The sequence below is a fragment of the Triturus cristatus genome, chromosome 8 (genome assembly GCF_964204655.1).
Source record: "Triturus cristatus chromosome 8, aTriCri1.1, whole genome shotgun sequence".
Taxonomy (NCBI): Eukaryota; Metazoa; Chordata; class Amphibia; order Caudata; family Salamandridae; genus Triturus; species Triturus cristatus.
The window spans coordinates 105,141,057-105,168,144 of NC_140591.1; the positions used below are offsets into that span (position 1 = coordinate 105,141,057).

The 27,088-nt window shown below is 44.4% G+C and overlaps 1 protein-coding gene and 1 long non-coding RNA gene across 3 annotated transcripts in view; one reads left to right on the forward strand and one right to left on the reverse strand.

Annotated features, from left to right (window-relative positions):
- LOC146801637 (prolactin receptor-like) overlaps positions 1-27,088 on the forward strand; it is a 396,244-nt gene that overhangs the window by 53,649 nt on the left and 315,507 nt on the right. The gene's annotated exons all lie outside the window — the stretch shown is intronic.
- Positions 12,005-27,088, reverse strand: part of LOC146801638 (uncharacterized) — a 51,985-nt gene continuing 36,901 nt past the window's right edge. The window contains exons 2-3 of the long non-coding RNA XR_014967629.1: positions 14,815-14,937; positions 12,005-14,392 (exon numbers count right to left, since the gene is read on the reverse strand). This is a non-coding gene — a long non-coding RNA (uncharacterized LOC146801638). The remainder of the gene's footprint in view (positions 14,393-14,814; positions 14,938-27,088) is intronic.

The following is a 27,088-nucleotide window of genomic DNA, read 5'->3' on the forward strand; positions in this document are numbered from 1 at the left end:
ATAATAAATATATCAATTCCTTTTGTGGCAGAACCACTGCTCGCATAACGTACTTACCCCCAGGTTCTGCACGTGACTGGGTTACGCCATTGTTATTATCAAGCACAAGGTTGTGGGCCTAAATCTATGAGCGGAACTTAGGCTTCAATTACCAATGTCCTAAAACCCAATAATGATCCTAAAGGGCGCAAGTTGCATAGGCCCCTTTTTGTTATTAAATACAGATATAAAAATCTTGGCATGAGTACTTGGCAACAGACCCAACCCGCTTATGGGCAATCTAGTTCTTACTGATCAGGCGGAGTTTATCCCCAGCAGGGCCACCTCCTGTAACTGGTGGACCCTGGATGTGATCTTGCGTAGGATTGGACCAGAGGTGACGGCGATGTCTGTATTTCTGGATGCCGAGAGAACCTTTGACTCGCTCAAGCGGGCTGCACTGAAAGGGTCTGGGCAACTATGTTTTAAGACTTGTCAGAATGTTGTATATGGAACTAAGGGCCATAGTTCAGATCAATGGCGAAACCTCTGCCCCCGTTGAGATAGGAAGAGGTACGTGACAAGGGTGTCCCCTATCGTCACTCCTTTTAGCTTTGACCGTCAGTCCTATGGCCTCCCTTCTGCAAGAGAGACATGCAGAAAAAGGTTTCATGTTTCCTAAGTGATGGTTCATTTTATTGCTATATGCGGACAATGTCATTTTGTACAGAGCCCTGAAGACAATCTGGCAGCTCTGAGGAGTGAAATTGTGAGATCTGGAGGATACTTGGGTATCCCCACAAACTGGAACAAGTCTGAACTATTCCCATTGATTCCGTGACTTCTAAACCCACATTAGAATATCACGAAGTGGCAAGAGGATTCTGGAAAATAATTTGGCATTTGGGTCCACAGAAATAGTGAAGTAAACTTGTGTAAATACTAATGTCATAGAGAAGCATTCCCAACAGATATACAGCTGGGTGTATGCCACCCCTATCGATGCCTGGTAGCATCTCCCTTGCTAAATGATTGCATTGCCCAAGATTCTTTACCTGTTCGTTATTATTCCTATGCCTCCTACTAGGCATGTGTTAACTCGATTGTATGTAGTTATTTCCACATTAGCGTTGGGAGGGGAAACCCTGCAACCCAATTGGGAATGCTAATTATTATGAAATATGTACAGTGATGATGTGCAGATAAATTTAGCATATCCATCTTCTCCTTTTTGTATTTAACCCAATTGGAAACGGTGGACTCAGCCATACAAATAGGAGGCTTTGCCATGCCAGATCCTAGAGATATTTTCTAGCTTCTCAATCGCACTTTGCTGCGCATTTGATTTCTCCTTTAGGGACTGCTTCTCATATTCACGTAGAGGAAGATGAAGTCGGACCTGGCACCTTGAGTACTGTCCTGTCTGTCTGTCCTGCTACTTGGATCTAGCAGACTTATCAAGATGGTGAAATGGATTAACTGTGTGATGTGGGCGGTGGCACACAAGGCAGGGAACCTCCCTCTGCATTTGAGTTACCTCTACATAAAAACCCCACATTGATGAAGACAAAAGACATCTCTGTACAAAAGACACTGACTGTTCCACACCTACAGAAACTGGGACAACTCTTTCCAGAAGGAAATTTTTTACAACCCAACAGTTCCGTGGGCTCAGACAAGTCAACACTTTAGAGATGTCCTCATATTACCTGAAAAGACAGGCTTGTGCAGCGTATTGTTTACCTAAGGAGGTTTCCCCTATAACACAGATGTTCCTCTCTAAGAACACAGAGGCTGTGTCTGAAAACTTTACAAGTTACACACTGAGCTTACTATTCCTTCAGTTCAGATATCTAAGGTACAATAAGGGGCAAAAGTAGGGGAAAAGATTATTCCGAAAGTATGGAAGTCCTGCTGTGCACAGACGAAAACGGTGCCGTACAATCCTATTCATTTCCATAAATAGGCAATTCTATACACCTAAGCTGCTACACCGTTTCCATTCATCCCGCACATCACATTGCTGACTTTCTACATCTCGACTGGAGCTGCCCTGCTAAACTCACTTTGGACAGAGGTAGCACAAACAATTAACAAGATTAAGTGTCTGGTTTTCAGTTAAAACCGATTTTAACTAGTCTAAACACCACGAAAGGAAATATTTGCGTTTTCAGTAGACGCCGGAAAAAAACTGAAATTTTCTGCCCCTTTTCTTCTTTGGAGCCCTCTTAGTATCAAACAAGAAGAAGTGCAAGCTCTACCTTTAAGCACTTTTTTGTGATGCATTCTCCTGCTATGAGCCTCTTGGGCCATGGCGAGCCAGTTAAGTATGCCGTTTTGACAATCCACAAGGTCCCTCATTGTCCCTCAACAGCCTGGAACTATTTCCATGCCAGCGTAGGGAACATGGATCACCTCATATGGGTTCAGCTCCCTGTTCACTGCAGATTGCTAGATAGTGGTTAGCAGGCCCACATCTGAACTGCATGCAGGGTTTAAGTCGAGGGCAAGAAGCACCACAACGTCATACTCCTTTACTGAAAGCTCAGGTATCATGATTGTGGCAACAACAATCCGTGTGCTTATGGATGCCTGTAGAACCAATGTCCTCCCATGAAGTGCTGTACCTAACACTCCTGTTCTTCAATTTACATGGAAATGGTGCAAAACATCATACCTATTGAAGCCACATCCCCCTCGGACGGAAGGACAAGGACCATATCATGAACATCCTCGGCCAACAAGAACAGGCTCACAAGAGGTCTATGCTCCAGGTCTGCTGAAACTGAGCTGCATAAATGGAACATGTTTACGATTCAGAGCCAGGGTCACCGGGTTCAGCTTTGATTTTTGTTGCCACCTTGTCAAGATGGGGCTTGGAATCTATGTTGCTGAAAGAGGACCTAACGCTTGACGAAATCAAATGCACAAACCATGGTGATGTATTTAATGGAATCATATTGATCTATTTACGTTCCTTTCCCCAGGATGGAAAATGCACTAAAAGAGTGAATGCTGCATAGAACACAGGGGTAAAGTGCCTTGGGCAGTTTGCACATATTACCACAGAAAAGCCCTTGGTGCTAGTCACACCAAAATAGGGTCTGACTCTGAGTTTTCTCTGGAGCATGACCTAATCCTAAACATGACATTGGTTTGCGGGGAGTGTCCTGTGTAGTTTGGTGTGACTAGCACCAAGGCATTTATGTGGTGTTGGCTTTTTGAGCGGCGGGCAGCTTCTGTACTTTTTAGTCCATCTGTTGCTCCTGTGGTGTGTGATCAGCTCTTAAACGTGCCTAGAAGGAGTACAGTCTCCACCCTTTTTTGCAAAAACAATTTTTATTGCTTTACCCGATTACAATTGCCATCATCAAACATCCTCACACCCCTGGTCATATCCAGCATGTAGGAACCAGTGCATAATACAGTCTAAACCACTTCCAGCTAGTAAGTCACTGTCCCCGAGTACAGTCTCCGCCCTGCTTTCAAATAAACAAAGGCCCTCCTGCTTGGCAAAAATCAGTTCTTAGTGGTTCTTGTGCTGGCTTTCAAATAAACACAAAACCCAATAGGTGTGGCCCAACAATGCAAAATAAATTTCATTTGTAGTGTAAACTGCACAGACAAACATCCCAAGGCATCCGACCGACCATGAAGCTTCTTTACTACCTCAGCTGCACAGCAGCAGAATTTGAAGTCATCAAGCACCAAATAGCCTACACATTAAATTCTTAGCAGATGTCTCAGACAGTACCACTACATCTAGTCACCCAGTCCTTTCATGGTATCTTGAGGTAAAGAACTGGGAAGTGTGACACTGCTTATCAATAACCGAGAGCACCGAGCACCCCGCAGTATATATCTCATGTCCCAAGTAGAAAGTCTTTATTCAGCCAATCCTTGTCCGTTGTCTGAAGAATAGAGCAGCAGGAAGGTGTGTTATATGCTCACCATTAACCTTTTTGAACTCCTGCAATAAAATCTTAATGGGCAGCAAACCTGTCCCTATGCATGTTCTTGTGCAAGTGACATAGGGTTGCACAGGCCTACTGGAAAGAGTAGTTTGAGTTAAGGGAAATGAGAAACGCAGGCAGAAGAGGGAAATAAAAAAGGCTACTTTGAAAAGCAAATTCATTGAAAAAGCACAGTGAAGGAAATCGGGATCCGGACACAAAGACGGACGAATTAAGAATAGGAATGAATATGGGAAGGAAGGAGATAAAAAGAAAATACGTTATTTGTAAGCACCTGAAAAAACACACTCCCCATGATTCTTTACAGAGCAAAAAAGATTAAATACAGACCGTAGGAACTTGGGTTACTGGTTCGGGGGAAGGGGCTTAAACCCTACTCAAGCAGCAACCACAATTATGGTCAGGGTGAGACCCAACCAAACCCCAAATTAACCTTGCTACACTCTCTGATAGCTTGGCACAAAAGTAGTCCGGCTTAAATTAGAGGCAATGTGTAAAGTATTTATGCAACACTTCAAACAGTGAATAAAGTGAACACAACTACAGAAAGAAAAATCACACACCAATTAAAAAAAAAATAGAGTAAATGTTTAATAAATTATTTGACACCGAACGCAAAAATGCAATTCGTAAAACCAGAAATATGCAATAATAGTAAAAATAGGGTTATGTGGTCACATGAAAGAACAAAGCACCACCTGTGGTTATTTGGTCGCACTGGAGCTGGACAAAGTCACAAGTTCAGGCCGACCGCGATGAGGTGCAGGCCGGATACAGGGATCAAATTCGACCACTGAACAAAAGACCTTAATACCGGGTGGTGGAGCAGCAGAGTATCAGTCCTTCTTGCAGCACAGCAGTCCTCCTTCGTCTGAGTCTTCCACAGGTCCAGATGTGTACTGAAGGGTTGGGCTTGAGCGTCCAATATTTATACTTGATGCCAGCTTTAAGTAGTAGAAGTTTCTAGAGGTTTCCACCCCCAAAGGTGTTTGGAACAATCTGCCTCTCTGCCCTGGCTCGAGCTTGTCTGGAGGCACAATAGACTTGTGTGAAGCCCTTTATGAGTGTGCTGAGGCAGTGTTTGTGATTAATATGAATGGTAAGTGACAGCCCCCCCCCCCCCCCCATCAAGCAAAAGATGGCCCATCCTGCCAACACCTATTTCCCGTTTCTCTTAATGTCTGGCAGCAATACACAAAGACCAACTGCCACCTATACCTAGTCATGCGACCCAGGACTCAGGCGGCATGCACCATATGGTTAGGACAAGAAATGCCAACTTTCTAAAAGTGAATACAAAAAGGAGAACCTGGCTCCTTTTGACGTTATGCTCTCATTAGTTTTGAGCAGCAAACAGACCACTATCTTTTCTGTTTGAATGACTTTCTAAAAGTGGCATTTTCAGAATTGTGATTTAAAATCCAACGTTACCATTTAAGAGGGTTTTCAATTACAGTTCTTTAGAGACGAAGTTTGTCTTTCTTACCTGCTTCCAATTGAAAGTTATCACTTATTAAAGGTAAGGTAATCCAATGTTCTAATATACTTGAGGAAGGCCTCACAGTAGTGGAAATGAATTTGGGAGTTTTTCCCTTCCAGGAAATATAAAACTTAAAAGTATATGTCAAACATTTTAAATACACTGCACCCTGCCCTATGAGCTGTGATTGGCTACCCTAGGAGTGACTTATATATATTAAAAAGGGAGGTTTAGGCCTGTCAAAAGGTTTATCTTTCCAGGTCGAAATGGCAGTTTAAAACTGCATACACAGACCGCAATGGCAGGCCTGAGGCATGTTTAAAGGGCTACTTGCGTGGGTGGCACAATAAGGGCTGCAGACCCACGAGTAGCATTTAATTCGTTTACAGGCTCAGGGTACAGATAGTACCATTTTACTAGAGACTTATAAGTAAATTGAATGTGCCAATTGGGTATTAGGCAATTTTACCATGTTCAAAGGAGAGAGCACAAGCCCTTTAGGACTGGTTAGAAGTGGTAAAGTGTGCAGAGTCATAAGGCCAATAAATATTAATTCAGTAAAAACAGGAGGAAGAAGACCACATGTTTGGGGGAACACCACACTAAGGTTGATAGATCTAACGCTGATAATCACTGATTTTTACAATTTTTGATAACATTGGTAAACACTGCTAAACCCCCACTACGATTCACAACAAGCAGAAACTGGAAACAGGAAAGCCTAGATGCTATGAACACAGAACTACACCACACCCCTCTCACCATGACACTGTGATTCAAAGATGCCTTGCAAGGATCTTTTAGAAGGTTAACAGCCATGTTTGGTAATATTGGCTAAGTGCAGAGTGGCTAAGGTATGAATAAGGGGTTTATGTCTAAGTTCCAAAATCAACTTAAAGATGCCACCATGCGTAATGAAAGAGCAGAGTTCTATGCAACTTTGCAACCAGTCACAGCAAGACCAAAGGGTATCTGGGATCCCTTTAGAGAATACATGACACACATGCCGGATGATAGCATCTTAACCTTATAAGAGAAGGTAACGTTACCACTCCGATCTAGACAATCATTATCAGCAGTTCTCAAACATTTCTACCCCAAAGCGATGTGGGACAGGTTTTGCTACTGTTCTATTAAAAAGCCAATGACTCATTGATTACACACTGGTGTATGATGAATGAATGTGCCTTTTAATAATTACTTGACCATGTTCCACCCATGATATTTCAAAATGCCCCAAAAAAGTTGCTTTTCATAAACTGCTTTGTTTTTGTGCCTGCTTTCTTTATTTTCTCCTTATGTATGTAAGTTTAACTCACACATGATAATAAAAAGAGTTATAAATAAATAATAGTAGAGGTTTACTAAGGAGAGGACTTTAAGACCATTTCTGTAACACAAATAAAAAGGATTGGTCACACGATCAATCTAAAAAACTTTGCTTGCTGCTACCATTATCTTATGTGCTATCCCCACGGCCGGACAGTCTCTGTTCACTGTGAGGATATGCTTGGCGCGCACCTCAAGGTCACAGGTCAGGTCCAGGACTCCACATGATTGGGGACAGTCCCAGGTGCACCTACTAAATTAGCGTGATGCTACGGTAAAAAAAAGGTTATAATATTAGATATGCATGCTGCAGGCCCTTAGAGCAGTAAACATGTCTGAACACCAGTCCTGTCTCAACAGATAACCACTGAATATTTGGTGAATTAGGTCCTCTGGGTTGCCTAAACCCTTTCTGCCATCCTTCACAGACCACAACCTTTTTCATCAATCCACGTTTAGACTCCTCTGCCAAGTTTCAGTCCTTCTGAGAATTCATCCTCGTACCCCTGTTCCACAACAGACAGCAACCGCTGTCACCCAAAGCTCCTTTGCCATCCCTTTGAACACTGCCCCACGTTAGATCCAGCGAACCCTCTGTTTGACCTGACCTACTGATCATCATTACCACGGTGCTGGCGCCCCTGGTCCTGGTTCTCCTGCAGCGCTTGGTATTGGTCCCCTTGGTTCTGTTGCCCCTTGTCTTTCTAGTCCTGTTTCTGGCCCCCATTGTCCTGATCCTTCTAGTCCACCTGATCCCCCCCCACCCGACTCCTGCTCCTGATGGCTGTAGTTCACCGACTCTTGATCTTCCTCGATCCCTTGGTCCACCTCTATCTAGTCACGATACTCTTGGCCCTGTTACTCCAAGTCCTCCCGCTCTTTGTCATCCTGATTCTGTGCTAGCATTTCCTCCTATTGCCAATCCTTCTTATTTTGGTCATCCTGTTTATCCTCCTGCCCATCCTGGTTCTAGTCACCTGGTCTGGTCCTCCTTGATCCTGAGGCTCTTTTTGTCCTAACTCTGATCCGCCTCATTCTGTTATGTCAGGCACTGGCCTTCCTGGGCCAGTGTGCCCTGATCCTCTTTGTTCTTACCCTTCTGGCTCTGGTAACCTGTGCTCCCACTTCTGATCCTCCAGGTCCTCATATTGTCATCCACCTCATCCTGATTCTCATCTGCCTCACCACAGTCCTCCTATTCGTGTGCCGTGCATTCTTTGTTCTTCTTCTGATTTTGTGCCCACAAGACTTTATCCTGGTCCAACTTGCTCAGAGTTTTGTTTGCCTAGGCCTCACCACCTGGCCCTTCAAGGCCGTCCTACACCTGCTCTTCCTGGTCCTGTTCCTTCCAGGTCCCCATGATATGAGTCTTCCTGCTCCTCCTCACCATATTCGTTCTGGTTCTGCTGAACCCAGAGTGCATCTGGCCTCTGGTGTCTGGTCCTCCAAGGTGTGATGTTTTGTGTACCTGTCCTCCTGATTTGGGCAATTCTTGTCCTCCAAACCCTGTTGCTCATCTTCTTGGTCCTGATTCTCCTTGTTCAGGTTCTCCTTATCCTGGCCTTCCAGATCCAGACCCTAGGTCTTCCTGGCTGTGGTTGTCCTGATCATCCTCACCCTGACTCAGCTACCAGAGGTCCTGTCTTTCAGCTCCACTGTGCACTCTGGGACCTGATCCTGAGGTTTTGTTCCCTTGGCAATCCTAGCCATGTTCACGGCCCTCTTAGTTCTGATCCTTCTAGCCTTCCTAACTCTGACCCTGGTCCTTCTGGCTGTAGTCCTCCTGCATCTTTGGTCCTGCCCCCCTTTGTCTTCCTTGCTTATTCTGGCCACATGGTGCTACTGGTCATAGTCTTCCTGCTCCTGATCTTCATGGTGTCCTCTATCTGGTCCTGATCCTCCTGGTCCCTGTACTCCTGATCCTTGTTCTACTCAAGCTAGTCGTGGTCCTCCTGGGGTTAGTCATCCTGTTCCTCATCCCCCTCACCATTGTGGTCCTAGGTCTCCAGCCTGGTTTTCATCCCCATCATAATCTGCCTTTTCCTGGTCATCCTGTTCCTCTTCACCCTGAACCTCCTAGTGACAGTATGCCAGCCCTTTGTCCTCCTTGCAACGGTCCCCTTGGCCTTCTACTCCCCCAAAGTCCCCGTTATTGTTTTTGGACCATCACTGATCCTCCGGGTCTTGGTTTCTCCCTCTAACTCCACCCCCAGGGTGCACATCCTCCTGATCGTTCTCGCCCTCATCCTGGAATCTCTAGTCCTGTTCCTCCTCGTCTGTTTGTTCACGATCCTCTCTGGTCTCGATCATCATAGTCCTTGTGGTGTGGGTTTCTGTGGTCCTTCATATCCTCCTGGTTTGGTTTGTCCTGGTCCTCCTGGTTTGGTTTGTCCTGGTCCTCCTGGTGCTACATCTCCTGGTCCTCCTGGTTCGGTTTGTCCTGGTCCTCCTGGTTCGGTTTGTCCTGGTCCTCCTGGTTCGGGTTGTCCTGGTCCTCCTGGTGCTACATCTCTTGGTCCTCCTGGTGCTACATGTCCTGGTCCTCCTGGTTCAGTTTGTCCTGGTCTTCCTGGTTTGGTTTGTCCTGGTCCTCCTGGTGCTACATGTCCTGGTCCTCCTGGCTCGGTTTGTCCTGGTCCTCCTGGTTTGGTTTGTCCTGGTCCTCCTGGTTTGGTTTGTCCTGGTCCTCCTGGTTTGGTTTGTCCTGGTCCTCCTGGTTCGGTGTGTCCTGGTCCTCCTGGTTCGGTTTGTCCTGGTCCTCCTGGTGCTACATGTCCTGGTCCTCCTGGTTTGGTTTGTCCTTGTCCTCCTAGTTCGGCTTATCCTGGTCCTCCTGGTTTGGTTTGTCCTGGTCCTCCTGGTTTGGTTTGTCCTGGTCCTCCTGGTGCTACATGTCCTGGTCCTCCTGGTGCTACATGTCCTGGTCCTCCTGGTTTGGTTTGTCCTTGTCCTCCTGGTTTGGTTTGTCCTGGACCTCCTGGTTCGGTTTGTCCTGGTCCTCCTGGTGCTACATGTCCTGGTCCTCCTGGTTCGGTTTGTCCTGGTCCTCCTGGTTTGGTTTGTCCCTGTCCTCCTGGTTTGGTTTGTCCTGGTCCTCCTGGTTCGGTTTGTCCTGGTCCTCCTAGTGTTACATCTCCTGGCCCTTCTCCCCTTACCAGCCATAATCCTCCGCCTCCTCCTCCAACTCCTTCTGCGCTCCCTCCACCCTGACTTTAGTCGGGTACAGTCTCCTTTATGCAGAATATTGTTTTGCTTCCAGATTCTGCTGAGACAGATCTGCCAAGGACAGGAATGAGGGGCCAGTACAGAGAGGAACCAGCCCACTTAGCATATTAAAAATAAAACTACAATTCCCAAGATACACTGGGTAGGTCATTAAAATGCCATTGTGGCTGAAAGGGCCCTTCATGAGCTCGGACCACTAAGTATCTATGCCTGAACCCCACTCTGCTGGGCAAATAGCGTGAAAACGTGTTTTTAAAGTGGCCAACTGAGTGAATAGAGACTCCTTCTTGAATTACCCAGATGTTTTGTTTACCAGTCCCCTGCTCACACTTTCCCTCTTCCAGAGACGCCCCTCGCTGTGTCTACACCCAGTTTTACTCCTGGCACATGCACACAGCACCATGATGCCTCCTAGCACCAACTAATTTATGCAAGTGCCCCCTCCCCCCCGTCTCGGTGCTCTGTCTGCTGCTGAGGGGCCGGGTCTGAAAGAACAATCCAATCCCCCCAGAGAAGAAACCCAAAGCCTGCCTTTAGAAGCCAGCGGTCATCCCAGTTCTCAAAAATCATTAAAGTGGGATCATGAACATTCAAATCAATGTTTTCGTGTGAGTAAAGAAAACATTTCTGTATGTTTTGGGATTTATAGACGGCAAACCTATCTGTGAAGCAATGGAGAGCTCTACATTAGGTGAGGGGTCTGGAGAGTATCTTTAAGATAGTTTACATCAAGCACGGATTACATAAGTACATTTTATACACGTTTAGGCCCAGAGAGAGTTCGGGATTTACCCAGAATCACACAGTGTTCTATTTAGCCCCGAGGCTGGGATTCGAACCGGGGTCTCCAGGTTCCAAGGGCAGCAGCGCGAAGTGCTAGACCGCGTTTTTATAATGCATGCATAAAACATACTCCTTATTGTTTGCAGACATAACTTTAAAGAGTGATTGGCAGGCAGCCAAATAACCCCAGACTGCAGCACAAAATATGCGTGCCATAACCTGAGGCTCTCGATGCAGATTTACGATGTCTACATTTAGTTTAAGTTTATAACCACATAAATGCATTTATTCTAAATTGATTTGGCCGTTTTTTTATTCAGTAAATAATTCACCTTAATTCACGCATTTACTTTTGTACATTTGTATATGCAGTTATTTTCAGAAATTTCACACACATTTTTCTGCACCCCATTATAAAATGGCCACCACCCTTGCCTTGAGTGCCACTTTTTTTGTTTCCACAAATTAATTTTCCGGCCGGATAAATAGTGAAGTTTCAAGCTGCTGGTTGAATTGCAGAGATGATGTAATTTTTGACAAGTGGCCGGAAATATAGCCACCTCCTGTAAGATAATAGAAGGCAACAGGTCTGAGAGGAAAGTATAGCTGCCCGCCCTTTGCCCATCTGTTTGTTGGGTATGTTGGAGATAATTGATTACCGCTCCTGGATCAATACCAGCTGATTGTTGGATCTCTAATGGGCTGTGAGGGTTTAAGACAACAAAAAAAATCTGTAACTAACCAGTTATTGCATGTGCTGCTGTAATCTTGGCATCCTAATCTAATACTGTGAATAGCGCTTGACTTGTTTCTCCCCATTAACTGTCACCCCTGTGCTGCTCTTCATCTGGATGTGTTTCTGTTCTCTTTACTTAGTTACTAGTGCCAGAATCGACTCGGTCTACTGGTCATCTTCATGCACTTTTTTTTTTATATGCACAAACATTTACCCACCCTACTTCTCAACAGGGCGGCGTGACTTTAAAACCCATAATTGCAAACTTGTGTGCGTCTGTTACTCCTAATGTGTTTATCCTGCAGCTGCTGGTATTAACGATGTGCTGTTTAATCTTTGCATTTTAAACTAGTGCATGCAAAATAGAAAAAGATGGAGACTATACTTTTAAAGAATCCCAAACCATGTACACACAGACACTTTGATGATTGGTTGGGAAATATGTCGAAATATTCTCTTGCAAGCTGGAAATGAGCACAATTTTTTAAAGATGCAATTTATTAAAAACATTCAAAACGTTAATAGGCTTCATTTTAGCATTTGAATATTTAATATATTCCGATCAGTGCAGCCTCATGGCCTGTGCCAGTGTATGTACTTCCATTCAACAGAAAGCATTTATCTGATTTACAGAAAAGAGGCTGAGACAATCAAATCACACCTATCGCTTATTCATAAAGTATGAGCACTCCGGTTGTGCATCGATGCGGGAAACCAGCCTCTTAATCTCCCATATAGGGACAACGTTCCACAAAGACCATTGCAAAATGATCAGCACCCACCATACATTCAATTTGTTATATAAACATCATATTACAGCAAAAATTATTCTACAGCGCACAGACTCCTCTTCAATTTTTCATCCAAATTTCCTTTATTTATATCCTCTTGCTTTAATAAAATTCCCTGTAGCCAACGCGTTTCGTCCTTTAACTGAGAATTATTCAGGGCTTAAAATGTAATCGGCAGACAGATTGGCCAGAATAATGGAAGGTCGCGGACAGAATTTCTTACTTTGGCTCTATCTAACACGTCAAACCTCACATGTGTTATCTATGCATGGTCTAATTTATTTTTTAAATCTCCTATGTCTTTTCCAAAATTCCTATATTTCCTCTTCGCAAACAATGTATACTTAAATAATATCCATGCCCATGTAGGCAGCCGAATCCGAATGTTCTGCAGTTATCCGTTGTGAGGTGTCCAAAAGCAGGTGATGGTAGCCTAAGAAGGACAGAGGTGGTTTAGTATTACCATTTTTATCTCATAGTTTCACTTTGATTGAATATACTTTTTCCCCCGTACACCAGACAGGAAAGTCACATAATGTACGAAGGATGAGTATAGGGATTAATTTGGCCCTGATGAAAGCCACAAATACTGTACGGGGCTCTAAGAAATTTGCTGAAACATGTTGACCATTGAGAGGACCAATTACTTCTCTTAACATCCCAATTTTGCAGTTTTAATCTTGCCATAGGGAATATTATTAAACTGATTTAGTTCAACTAGTGGTAATTTAAACTGCTTGTGTATAGGATCTCACTTTACAACATTCATTTGAGCATTTACAAAAGACCTCCGCTGGGAGCGCCTGTACTGGAGCCCACCAGGCCAGAAGCAACATACTTTGGGCAGTTGAGGTGCAAACTCGATGATGAAGCATGGAACCCCGGTGCGTGAGGGTCTTGCAACTTTTTGAATGAGGCTCCACACAACTGGTTCCTTAAATACAAACATCTGCAGAACAAACATAACCTTAATGTGTCCAGGAAATTTAGGAATTTTGCATATTCGTTTGTGTGATAAGTATACACAGGATGATATGGAGTTGGCCTAGTCAATTTCCTTTCTCTCCATCTAATAACTATGGGAACGACTTACTCCTAAGATTCCAATAATTTTGTTTTACATTCCTGGTGTCAAGACCAGCATGCTTTGCACTGATGCTTGGAATCCTTTCAGACTAGACAATGGGGTCTACAACACCCTCCCCTCTAGGACCTGGTACAAAGTTTACATTTTCTAGAGGTCTTTCCTGACTCCACAGTTCTGACCACCTCCCCCTGAAATACTTACTTTCATAAACACGCCTAACACTTTCAGAATCTTCCGCAGGGCGTGTCTCCAAAATCTGGAAGTGTGTCCTGGGATCCAGATTCACACCTCATGCAAATTGTTCATAAGGATCGAAACCCTTGTTATTCCAGTGAGTGACCCTTTCAGAAGGGATCTATTCTGCCTTTCTTATGTACCCTCATTGGCTGACAATGCCCTACCCCAATGATTTTGCACACTTATTGTAATTGTGGTCAATGTATGTATGTTTCTTTATTTTGTTATTACTATATATTTGGTATTTTCTCTCCCTTGTTATTTGTGTAAGTACAACACTGCAATAACATACCATCTGAAGAACACTCTCATAACCCTGTCGACGTTGTATAAAACTGCTGACAAAAATATACAATAAAAATAAAGGAAGTGTGTACTTTGTACTGTAGTGTGATCATGACACAATGATAACCAGGTTATAAAATGATGTAACAATCCCGAGGATGTTGAATACAAAAATAACAGGTTTAAAGTCTGCAGGAAAACATGGCGCTCAGAGGGTAAACGTATGAAGTATCAAATTACAAAATAAGTATGGTGCTAACTGGAAGGGGAAACCCAAAAACCCCTTGGATAGTGCAGGGAATCCCTAACACACAATATACATCTACAAGAGCCAGTGCATACAATTGAAATTACAAAAGCAAGGTCCATGCAAAAGAACAGAGATAGGCTGAATCCAACGTAGATATCAATTCTTCTTTAATAGATTGTACAAAAAACGGCCAGCCGACACGTGTTTCATCAGAGAGAATCTGTGAATCTTCAGGGCTGGAAGGATACAAGATCATAACTAAGATCATAATCAAACATTACAACACAAATTCTCTTATTTGCCAAAAAAAACACCTTTTACCAATAAGGAAACTCACAAAAAAAACAGAAAGACCCAAAGGACAAAGACAGGCAAAACAATACCATTTGAATCAAAATGCATAATTCATAATATAATCAATTAAAAACATGGCTGAACATCATAAAATTAGTACAATGTATCCAAAATTGTGTACACCAACATTCACCGTGTGAATAGAGCGACCAAAATGTCAACCCAAGGAAGAGATGCACAAAAGGAAACACCCAAGGTGAAAAAGAGAAAAGATGAAATGCCGTGAAATTCAAAAAACAATAATCTCACCACCAATTACAAAAAAATGACATGAGTGAGGGCATAAAAAGGCCACATAAAATACCTGTGAATTGTATCCAACGAAGAGATTTCTAACGAGCAATGCTCAGTCATAAGTAGGAAATCTCCAAAGAGTATGGACATGAATGACTGTCCAGTATAGATCGTTGCAACTGGATGCTAAAAACTACACAAAATAAAACGTAGAAAGTCACCAAAACCCCAAATTCGACTAAAAAAACCCAATAACAAAGAACACATGGAAGGGAAAGATAAACCCTACCAGTCTTTTAAATACTCCAAAGATTAATCCGTTACAAAATTAATCATAAAAAACTGATATAATCTAAAGGACAGAAATCTATTTGATAAAAGCCGAAATGACCACAGGTCACATTACGCCAATTGGAGATAGATCATATTGCAAGTGAGTGGTTCAATCAAAAGGGTCGTCGTCCAGAGCCTCACCTTAAGTATTTATAGATACCAGGGCAAAGTCACGCCAGTAAGATGAATCCCACATAGGGTTGAATCTCATAGAACAGTCCTTATTACGACAAAAGAACACCTCAAAACACAAAAGGAAAACAAAATATGGGAAAGGGGCGATGAGAATAGAAACAACCAAGTAAAAAGGAAGTGTGTACTTTGTACTGTAGTGTGATCGTGACGCAATGATAACCAGGTTATAAACTGATGTAACATTCCCGAGGATGTTACCACATTTTTAACACTAAACCCCACATGAAAAAAAGGTTGCTTGGAACACCCCAAACAGCAGAACAACTATTTTCTCACAGTGAAGGTGGAAAATACAAGCTATTCCGAGCAAACTAAAACAACTATGAGATTTTGGAAACCTTCCAAGAAATTCTTTCCCAAAAATATTATTCAATAGTCATTTTTCTTTCAACACACTGAGATGTAGTTAAAGGTTTACAACTGGGTTGCGGTGGGCGAACTCTGAGGAAGTTATTATACAATTGTAAGGTACTTAAAAGCTTGCAAGTGGCTGCATTGAACTAAACCTTTCACAGGGGGGGGGGGGGGGGCTGAGATAATATCCTGCAAGGTTGGTTTTTTTGGCAGAAATGACACATTACAAAATAACTTATTTAAAAACATTGTCTGCAAGCATCTAAAGTGGTGCTGGTTTGAGAGATGGTTGTGAAGTGGCTGAGTCAGAACCAGTCCTTGGTTTTGCCAGAGCCTGGCATTCCTCCCTGGCAGTCACTCGGAACCGCTGAAAGAATGTCCTAAAAACACAGACCACTGGTGCGACTCAGAAGCGATGTCCAGCACTGAGGTCCCTCCCCCTGTCCCTCTTGGGGATGGCAGCGCTTTTAAAATGATGGCACTGCCTAGTCTCATCTACAGCCTGCAAAACTCTCCGGCCCCAGTCAGAGCAGACTATTTAAAAAACAGTAGAGAGTGCACAGAGGGGAACTGTTGTGGGAAGAAAAAACCGCCATGGATAGCACTCCAAAAACTCACGCGAGGATGGTAAGATGGAGGCATAGGGCTACCCGATATAAGCAGATACTACTGGGCAACACAGTTGGCTCCAATTAATCAATGCCTATACAGACCTATTTGCGATTCAGGGTTCAGAATGTGCAGGTGGCTTCTCCCAAACGGGAGCTATTCTGGGGCACTCTATGCAAAAAAGACCACAAAATCTCTGAAGGGCCCTATCAGGCACGCTGTACAAATATGGCATACGGTGAACAATAGTATGGGATGGGCGGGGAAGATAACACAAGCTACACCCCTGTGGGATGCCGAGAGGTTGGGCATGCTGGGAAATTCTAGGGGCTTCGTGGGTTGGGGCATGATTGGGATCTCCGGAGTGGGTGATTTATGGAAGAAAGGAGCAGTGGTCCCGTTTGCACAGCTTCGGAAAGAATACGAAATGGCAGAGACGGAAACATTTCGTTACATACAGGTCACACATGTCCTACAATCAGCCATTTCAAGAGACCAGACGCTCCCGGAGTCGTCACCACTCGAAGACAGAATTCTTGACGAATACATGCCCACAAAGGCGATCTCATTGACATACCGAAAATTAATCAGTAACATGCCTGACCCCCTCTTACAACTTCGTAGTCAGTGGGAAAAGGATGTAGTGGAAATGGAGGACGACGCCTGGCAAGATGCCCTTGCATCTCCCAAACAAGTAGCAATCACGTCCCGGCTGAGGCTAGTTTAGCTTAAAATACTACATAGAGTTTATGTGTTAAGTACTACCCTTGTTAAGATGGGATATAGAGATGACCCCGGATGTACTAGAGGATGTGATCGGGAAGGCACTTTTATTCACACCCTATGGGAATGTGCTCACATCCAATGATACTGGATGGCAGTGACTCAGTGCATGACAGGGGTGTTGGGAAAGCAAGTAGAGCCCAAGATAAAACTCTGTCTTTTAAATGTGTGGGACCCCACCGACTTGACCGGGGCAGAGAAAACCTGTGTGACACTTGGGATGATAGTACTTAGGCGAAATGTGGCGCAATTGTGGAATGATCCAGGTAATCCAACACTGGGCACTTGGAAGAAAGACTTGGACTGGTGCATGGAGAGAGAGAAAACTGTATGTGAGTCACGTGGCTGTCCCAAGAAATGGTCAAAAGTATGGGGTAAATGGAACGAGTATGGAGGTAACATTTGCGAGCCACCTCAAGCACCACAGGAGCCTGACTCTGACATTGATTAACAGTGGTACATGAGGGTTATGTGAATCTATGCAAGAGGTTGGCGATAGTTACGCACTGCATGATAATGTGTAAATGTTAAGGTCGTAACATACAGTTTGGAATTGTACCTGAATTGTTTTAACTTCTCATCAATTAAAAGAAGTTTAAAAAAAAAAAACCACAGACCACGAACCTGATCGAGGCCCGGTGCCGGATTATTCGAAGAACCGTTTTAAGAGTTATTTCCCCATGATTGGCCCATGGTTCAACCAATCAGCATCGTGAGATGCCACTGAGGGCTGACCGGAAGTAAAGCTGGTGGTACGGTTTTCGAATGCTTTACCTGGCGATCCAAGACCTACAGACCCACAACCTTGAGGAGAACAACATCCTGGACCCGTTCCAGTCCGGGTTCCGTGGCAGCCACAGTACCGAGACTGCCCTCATCGCCGCCACTGATGACATCAGGGCCCTGATGGACAACGGCGAAACCGTGGCCCTCATCCTCCAGGACCTATCAGCCGCCTTCAACACCGTCTGCCACCGTACCCTACGCACATGCCTCCATAACGCAGGGATCCGAGACAAGGCCCTGGAATGGATCACCTCCTTCCTCTCTGGCAGAACCCAGAGCGTCCGCCTTCCCCCCTTCTGTTCCGAAGCCTCCGAGATCATCTGCGGTGTACCCCAAGGATCGTCCCTCAGCCCGACACTGTTCAACGTCTACATGGCACCACTCGGCCATGTCGCCCGACTGCATGACCTCAACATCATCTCCTACACCGACGACACCCAGCTGATCCTCTCTCTCACGAAGGACCCCCTCACCGCCAAAACCAACCACCAGGAAGGAATGAAAGCCGTCTCCGAGTGGATAAAGAACAGATGTCTGAAGCTGAACTCTGACAAGTCATAGGTCCTCATCCTCGACTCCACCCCCTCTGCCTGGGACGACTCCTGGTGGCCGTCCGCACTGGGAGCAGCACCGACACCCACCGACCACGCACGCAATCTGGGGTTTATCCTCGACTCAACAGTCTCCATGACCAAGCAAGTCAACGCAGTCTCATCCTCCTGCTTCAACACCCTCCGCAAGATCTACAGGTGGATCCCCACTGAAACAAGAACGGTCACCCAGGCCCTTGTCAGCAGCAGGCTGGACTACGGAAACGCCCTCTACGCAGGAGCCTCGGCCAAACTCCTGAAACGACTAAAACGCATACAGAACGCCTCTGCTCACCTGATCCTCGACATCACGCGCCACAGCCACATCACACCACACCTGAGAGACCTGCACTGACTTCCCGTCAACAAGAGGATCACCTTCAAGCTCCTCACCCACACACACAAGACACTCCACAAAACCGGACCAGCATACCTCAACAGACGACTCCCCTTCTACACCCCGAACCGACTGCTCCGATCCGCCGACCTCGCCCTGGCCACCGTCCCCCCGCATCTGAAGATCGACCACCTGTGGCAGATCATTCTCCCACCTCGCCGCCAAGACCTGAAACACCCTCCCCATCCTCCTACGGCAGACGCATGACCTACTGACCTTCAGGAAGCTCCTCAAGACCTGGCTATTCGAGCAGCAGCAGCACCCTCCCCCCCAGCGCCTTGAGACCCTCACGGGTGAGTAGTGTGCTTTACAAATGTATTGATTGATTGATTGACCCATTCCCCTTTGGGAATAGTAGCAGAAACTTTTTTGAAAGCAGGCAGTGGTCCCACGGACCACTGCCTGCTCTTAAAAAATTAGAAGAAACTTTTCACTTTTCTTTTTTAAACGCAACCTATTTTCCTTTAAAAGAAAACTGTATTTAAAAAAAAAAGAATGCTTTATTGAAAAGCAATCACAGACGTGGTGGTCTGTTGACCCCAACAAGCCACCGTCCCTATGATTTTAGCGATTCCTAGGGGGTAGCAAATTGCGAAATGCCTCATTAATATTAATGAGGTAGGTCGATATGCGACCCCCTAGGAAGCAGAGAAAATCGCAATTAGGTCATCGCTAGTCCTAATCTTGATACATCAGGGTAAACAAGGATGTAACCTGTACTATAGTTTTCACTCTGAACCCTTCACCTTACCTCCAGCAACATTGGGGGGAGTGGGGGGCGGGGGGCATGAGTCCCCAAGCTGACCAATAGGATACTCTACTGTTTCCAAGGTCATTGCTCCATCTGTAACCTGTAGATGCTTCCTTGCTTGCTAATGCCAGGTGAGAATCATGCTGAACTCCTAACCAGAAACCAAGACTCTCTCCTGCTTCCTACAAAACATGACTGAACAGCAAATTCAGTGACTGGGTCTCTAGAGGGCACCCAGTTATTAGAGGGGCGAGTCTGCCTGCTAATCCATTCAGTTTAACAAAGTTTTTCTGAGCATGGAACAAATTACAGGTGTGAGAAGTGCACTGCCAACAATGAATAACTGCCATGTGGGCTGTTGCAAAATGTGGATCACACATCTAACAGGCAATGTCACATTAACTCTGGCAGTTCACTTGTAACCGCAGTGCCTGGTGCAACATGTTGAGGACCCTTCCAGCAAGCGATGTGACATTAACCCTAGCAGTTCACTTGCAAGTGCACTGCCTGTTGCAACATGCGAGGACCCTTCCAGCAGGCAAAGTCACATTAACGCTAGCAGTTAACTTGCAAGCACAGTGCCTGTTGCAACATGTGATGTCACACTAATTCTAGCAGTTCACTTTCACCTGCAGTGCCTGTTGCAACATGTTGAGGACCCTTCCAGCAGGTGTTGTCACATTAACCCTTGCAGTTCATTTGCACCTGCAGTGCCTGTTGCAACATGTTGAGAATACTCCCAGCAGGCGATGTCACATTAACCCTTGCAGTTCACTTGCACCTGCAGTTGCAACATGTTGAGGATACTCCCAGCAGGCGATGTCACATTAACCCTTGCAGTTCACTTGCAACCGCAGCGCCTGTTGCAACATGTTGAGGACACTTCCAGAAGGCGATGTCACATTAACCCTAGCAGTACACTTGCACCTGCAGTGCCTGTTGCAACATGTTGAGGACACTTCCAGAAGGCGATCTCACATTAACCCTAGCAGTACACTTGCACCTGCAGTGCCTGTTGCAACATGTTGAGGACACTTCCAGAAGGCGATGTCACATTAACCCTAGCAGTACACTTGCACCTGCAGTGCCTGTTGCAAAATGTTGAGGACCCTTCCAGCAGGCGTTGTCACATTAACCCTTGCAGTTCACTTGCACCTGCAGTGCCTGTTGCAAAATGTTGAGGACACTTTTCAGAAGGCGATGTCACATTAACCCCAGCAGTTCACTTTCAACTGCAGTGCCTGTTGAAAATGTTGAGGACACTCTTCAGAAGGCGATGTCACATTAACCCTAGCAGTTCACTTGCAACTGCAGTGCCTGTTGCAACATGTTGAGGACACTTCCAGCAGGTGATGTCACATTAACCCTAGCAGTTCACTTGGACGTGTAATGGCCTTTTTCTGGATGACTTCCTCAAACTAGCATTGGGCGGGACGGCGCATCCAGAAACCACATGAGCCATCACTGTGTGTGGAAAAGGCGGCTTTAATGAGACCGGTGCAGATTTCAGTTGAGCAAAACCTTGGCATTTAGCCATATAAACTATTTAAACCCAGCCTCAATACACATTATAACAACTGACCAGCCACCTCCCACCTCCACTATTGAACCCTACAAATGCCCATGCCAAACTCAAGCTCTGATCACTCACAATTTCACCCACTCAAAACTCTTGCATGTCCACCAAACATTTGCCGCCCTCTTGCTCTTCAAATTGCCCTTCCTTCCCCCTGCATCTCTCATCTGGGTCTTCACCTGACCAATTTCCCTTCAAATAACTTTCATCCTGTTCAACTAACCGCCACCAGAAAACCCTCTTGAGTGTTTTTCTGCCCTCCCCCTCGAAAACTTCAAGCTATTTCTTTCAATAATTTTGATGACACTGTCTTCAACTGCAGTAAGTACAACTCCAATACAACTTGCTGCAAAAGGTCAAACCGGCCGGCTTACCCGCAATCGTCACTGCCAACAGACCTCGTTCAATCAGATCACTGACAAAATATCGAGAAGGAGAATATCGACCTACCAAAATATAGAGGAAAAAATATAGAATGCCAAAATATCGAATGCCCATCGCCTAACAGGTAAGTACAAAAATATAGAATCCAAAATATCGTTGTAAAAAATATAGTTAGTCAAAATATCAAATTTTTTAAATGTCTTAAAAGTAATGTAAAATTAATGAAATAATAGATATAATTAACAAAAACATACTTAAAAATATTTAAATAACTTTAACATTAATAAATAATTAATGTAAGTAAAAAAACAAATTTATACATATATATTAACATAATATTAATTAAAAATATTCAATATTTTTTGCGTAGGATAGCGGGTTGGTAAAATTTACTATTACCACTCCAGTAAGTGCAATAGTAGGGAAAGCGTTGGATAGCGGGAGGGTAAAAATTACTATTCCCACTCCAGAGAGTGCAACAGTAGGGAAAGCGTTGGATAGCGGGAGGGTAAAAATTACTATTCCCACTCCAGAGAGTGCAAAAATAGGGAAAGCATTGGATAGCGTAGGGGTAAAAATTACTATTCCCACTCCAGAGAGTGCAACAGTAGGGAAAGCTTTGGATAGCGGGAGGGTAAAATGTACTATTCCCACTCCAGTGAGTGCCACAGTAGGGAAAGCGTTGGATAGCCTAGGGGTAAAAATTACTATTCCCACTCAAAAGAGTGCAACAGTAGGGAAAGCATTGGATAGAGTAGGGGTAAAAATTACTATTCCCACTCCAGAGAGTGCAACAGTAGAGAAAGCGTTGGATAGCGTAGGGGTAAAAATTACTATTCCCACTCCAGAGAGTGCAACAGTAGGGAAAGCGTTGGATAGCGGGAGGGTAAAATGTATTATTCCCACCAGTGAGTGCGATAGTAGGGAAAGCGTTGGATAGCGTAGGGGTAAAAATTACTATTCCCACTCCAGCTCCAGTGAGTGCAATAGTAGGGAAAATAATAATTTAATATTTTATTAAAAATAAATTAATTATTAATACCCCCAAAAAAGTATTAAAATTAATTACCAATCACACAATATTTAATAATGAATTAATTATAAATACCAATAATTTATTTTTTAATTAATTACCTATTAATAATTAATTAACCAATTAATTTTCAATAGCAGAAAATAATAAATACAATTAATAAAAATTAATAATAAATTAATTATCAATATACAAAAATAATTTCAATAATTATTTACAATTAAATTACTTCCCACCATATTCCCCTATAAACCCACAACCCTCTACAAATAATAAATGAATACAATTAACATAATTATCAATTAAACAATTAATACAAATGAATTACCAATTAATACAAATTATTTACCAATTAATAATTAATCAACAACCAATTAATTTTCAATACCAATTAATAATTACCTAATACCAATTACATTACTTCCCACCCTATTTCCCTATAAATCCACAACCCACTACAGAAGTAAAACGCAAAATTAAATTAAAAATTATTAATAATTCCTAAAAATTTGTATTTAATGTACTATAATTAAATTACTTCCCACCCTAATCCCCTATAAACCCACATCCTGCTACGGAATTAAATTACACAAAACTAAATAACCTAAAATTCATTACTTTTAAAATATTCAAACATACATTCCAAAATTAATACATACTTTTAACACATATACTAACACTTAAAACACTATAAAAAAATTCGATATTTTTAACAACTATATCATGACTGTCGATATTACTTACTTCTATATTATTTAAATCGATATTTTTTACCTGATTTTCGATATTCTTCACCACTATATTTTGGCAATTCGATATTCTGTCCATTCTATATTAAAAACTCGATATTCTGTCCTGTCGATATTTTTTATTCGATATTATGTCTGTTTACCCGTTCAATCAAAAGCATAATGAACTGTCGCGCAAGTCCTCTCCATCCTCTACTCTCCTCCTCATAGCACTAGACGCTATGAACTCTATCCACACCTGACTGTATGCTTGTCAATATGGTGTCCGAAAACTAACCTCTGACCAGATGCGTCATGCGTTCTCTCCAACATGGCATAGGCGTCCTCCTCTCGTTAGGGCACTAGCCCACAAACTCTTTGCCACTGCGAAATAGAGCGAGCATCCACAATGCTGTTATCCACTCCAGTGATATGACAATCATGCACAGATATCCCAACCCAAAATCCCTCAACAACTTCAAAACTTGCAGGTCTCTGGATGACGGTCTAATAACAATGTTGACCATCGCCATGTTATCTCCATGAAAAAGCATTTACTTGTTAAGAAAAAAATGTGTCCTCAAAGGCAAACCACCACCACTACTGGAAACAATTCCAAGAATGCAATACTGCAGTCACCGCCTTTCCATTGTCCGGCCAGGATTCTGCACACCAGTGCCCTTGCCAGAACACACCAAAAGCAGAGAAATCTGAGAAGCGCTCCAAGGACCACTCTGCTTCTCCCTTCTCCTGCCATTGGGACTCCGTTGAACTCTCTCAAAAAGATCTACAAATCCTCAAGTCCACTTTCACTCTGGTTCTCAACCAAATTCTATGATGAGGGAGAGATGCCCTTGACTGGGCCGAGCCCAATCTCTTATGAAACTTACAGCCTGAGCGGACCGCTCTACAAGCAAAATTAAGATGCCAGCAAGACCTGGATCTCCTTAACTTGTATCTTGTCCTTATCTAACATCTTACTTAGCAAGCCCAACTACTTTTTTTTCTCCGAGGGTAGCCTCTCCACCATTCTCACAGAATTCAGCTCCACACCTGAAAAAAAGTCAAACTCATAACCGGTCCAAATGTCTTTCTGGGGCCATAAGGACCCTAGATTTTGCATCAACTCCTGAAACCCGCTCAACAAATCTGCACACTCTGTAGTCCGTCGTAAACCCAGGATGAAAAAATCATCCAAGTAATGTCATAGCATCTGAACTAGTAACCATTTGAAACGAGTTCTGCATAAATTCACCAAAGGCTTCAAACCAAGCACAAGAAACGGAACAGCCTATGGGCAATGCTTTCTCAACACATATGTAAACTGAATTCCAAGTAATTCAAAATCGTCCAGGTGAACTAGAAGCAAAGTAAAAGCCAATTTTAATCTCATTTGGCTATCAGGGCCCCGAGCCCAAATCTTTTTATTTATGCAATAACAGAGTTCACTGAGGCATAATGCACTCTGCTCACGGTTAGTAATTCTTCTACCGACAAAGGTACATCCAACGTCTCCCGCACCTCGTCAGATAAGGCCCGAGGGGGAAAATCATCAATGAATTTCCAGACGAGTCCTGCAGAGATAGTTTCATGAGGAGCATACAAGACCGCAAAGTATGAGGCAAAGCAATCAGCAATGAGTGACGTGTCTGTAGGAGTTATCCCATCTGGACTCTGTATACTTGGGAGTGTCTGGGGGCGCTGTGTCTGCTGGCATAAACGATACAGCAAGGCACTGGCTTTGTCCCCCCACTGGTATGTCCATCTTCGGGTGGCGAGTGAGCAGTTGGGCTTAAATTTGTAACAGTTTATCACGGCACTGTCGGCGTCTTGCAGCGCAAAAAGTAATGACTACTCCTCTAAGAGTGGGCTTCATCGCCTCCCATATAGTAACGGGAGAATCTACTGTACCCGTGTTGTGTAAAAAATATTCCGCTAGGGACCCATGTATGTGTGATCTGTATTTCTCGTCTTGCAACAACCATGGCGATAGACGCCCCTGGAACTGGGAGCACCTGGGATCTAGAGACAGAAGTAAGGTGACTGGTGAATGGTCTGATAGGCCCCTAGGCAAGATCTCTGTCGAAAGTAGTTTGTGAGTGTGGGCCGCAGAGAGGAAAATGTAATCGAGGCGAGAGAAGGACTCGTGAGCTCCGGAAAAATACGTGTATTTATGAGCGGTGTGTGCAGGGTCCTCCAAGAGTCAACCCATCCCAGTCCCTGAACCAGGGGCAGTAGTTTGGAGTCTCGGGTCGCTGTCACTCGCACTGAGGTGCGCCACCTATTTTTTTGACGGGCACAAAACATCGTTCCAATCTCCCCTGACCAATGTCAAGCCTGATGGGAGCTCGGTCCAGAGCGTTGTCAATCGCTCCACAAGAGTCCATGTGAGAGGGTGGGGGGCATAGACACTACCCAGAATGATGGGTTCCCCATATAACATTCCATATATCACAATGAACCTACCCTGGGGGTATGACCATGCATTACTGTGTATAAAGGGGACGCTACGATGTATGAGAATTGAAACTCCACGGGATCCTCTAGTGAATCAAGCGTGATACGTTTTGTGCATAACCAAACCCTCCCAAACAAGGTGTCTTGGTGCCCATTAGGTGGGTCTCTTGAATGAGTAAAATGTCAGCTTCATAGCGCTTGACTTGCCGTAGCACAGCACCCCATTTGATCTTATCAATTAGGCAGTTAGTTTTCAAGCTAATAACTCGGAACTCCCTGCCCCTAACCCCAGCCGGGTCTTACATCATGACTGACCTTAAGGTACATGGACAAATGTGACTTGTTGAGTGGCGGAGGCAATCCCAAAGTCACACATATAAGGAGATACAGTGGCATTAATAAAAAACAACAACAATTTCCAATCAAATTCCCCAACAGACCCCTGCATCCCAATATCACACAAACATGGAAGTATCTGTTGCGGCATGATGCAGCCCCAGGCCCCAACAGGGGGTAGTGGCGACAGTCAGCCAATGGATCCGCAGTTTGAGTCTCCTGCTCATAGTAAAGACTAGGGATCAAATCTGGCCCATTAATAGGGCTTTGACTTCAGCAGTTGCCACAGGGGAGGCCCTGCACACTAGTCCAGGCCAATCGGGCCCAGGAGCCCACAGCATCCACCACCGACCTGTGCCTGCGGTCCGACCCTACCGCCAAAGCACCCGCCACAATCGGATCAATCACGGGCCTGGGGCCCAAGGTCCACATGGCCTCCGCCTGCGTGCGTGAGACCGGGCTCCCCGCCACAACCCTATCCGGCCCTCCTGGACTCGGTCACTCCAGCTTTGTGTCCACAATCCCGCAGCAGCAGGCGTGGACTCTGGCAATCGAATGGGCGCCAGAGAGGCAGGCAACGCGTCTCACTGCCACCAGGCCGCCGTGCCGCTGGGCCACCGCTGCGCAATCTCAACAGGGTGGCTCCAGAAAGTCCCCAGTCACTGCAGCATAATGTCTCTAGGCATTAGCACATGCCGAGACAGGAGTATGCACGCCTAAATGGTAGGATAAACGACAAATTAATGGCAGGCTGCTGGAGCCTCGCTAGAGAACGTCCGCCATGTTAGACGGCCAAGCCACGCCCCCCCTCCTCCATTCTTAACCTTTTCCCTTGCTGCTGTGTTCTGAGCACCGCTCGCTTGTCACAGCAGCCACTCTCTGACATGGAACCTTTTAAAACAAGCATTTGCAATGCAACAGGTCTTGCATTACTGAAAGTTTGAGCTATTGGCGTTGCATTATTATTTAGAACGCCAGTAGCTCAAACTTTCAGCACTGCGAGACCTATTGCATTGCAAATGCCTCTGCTTT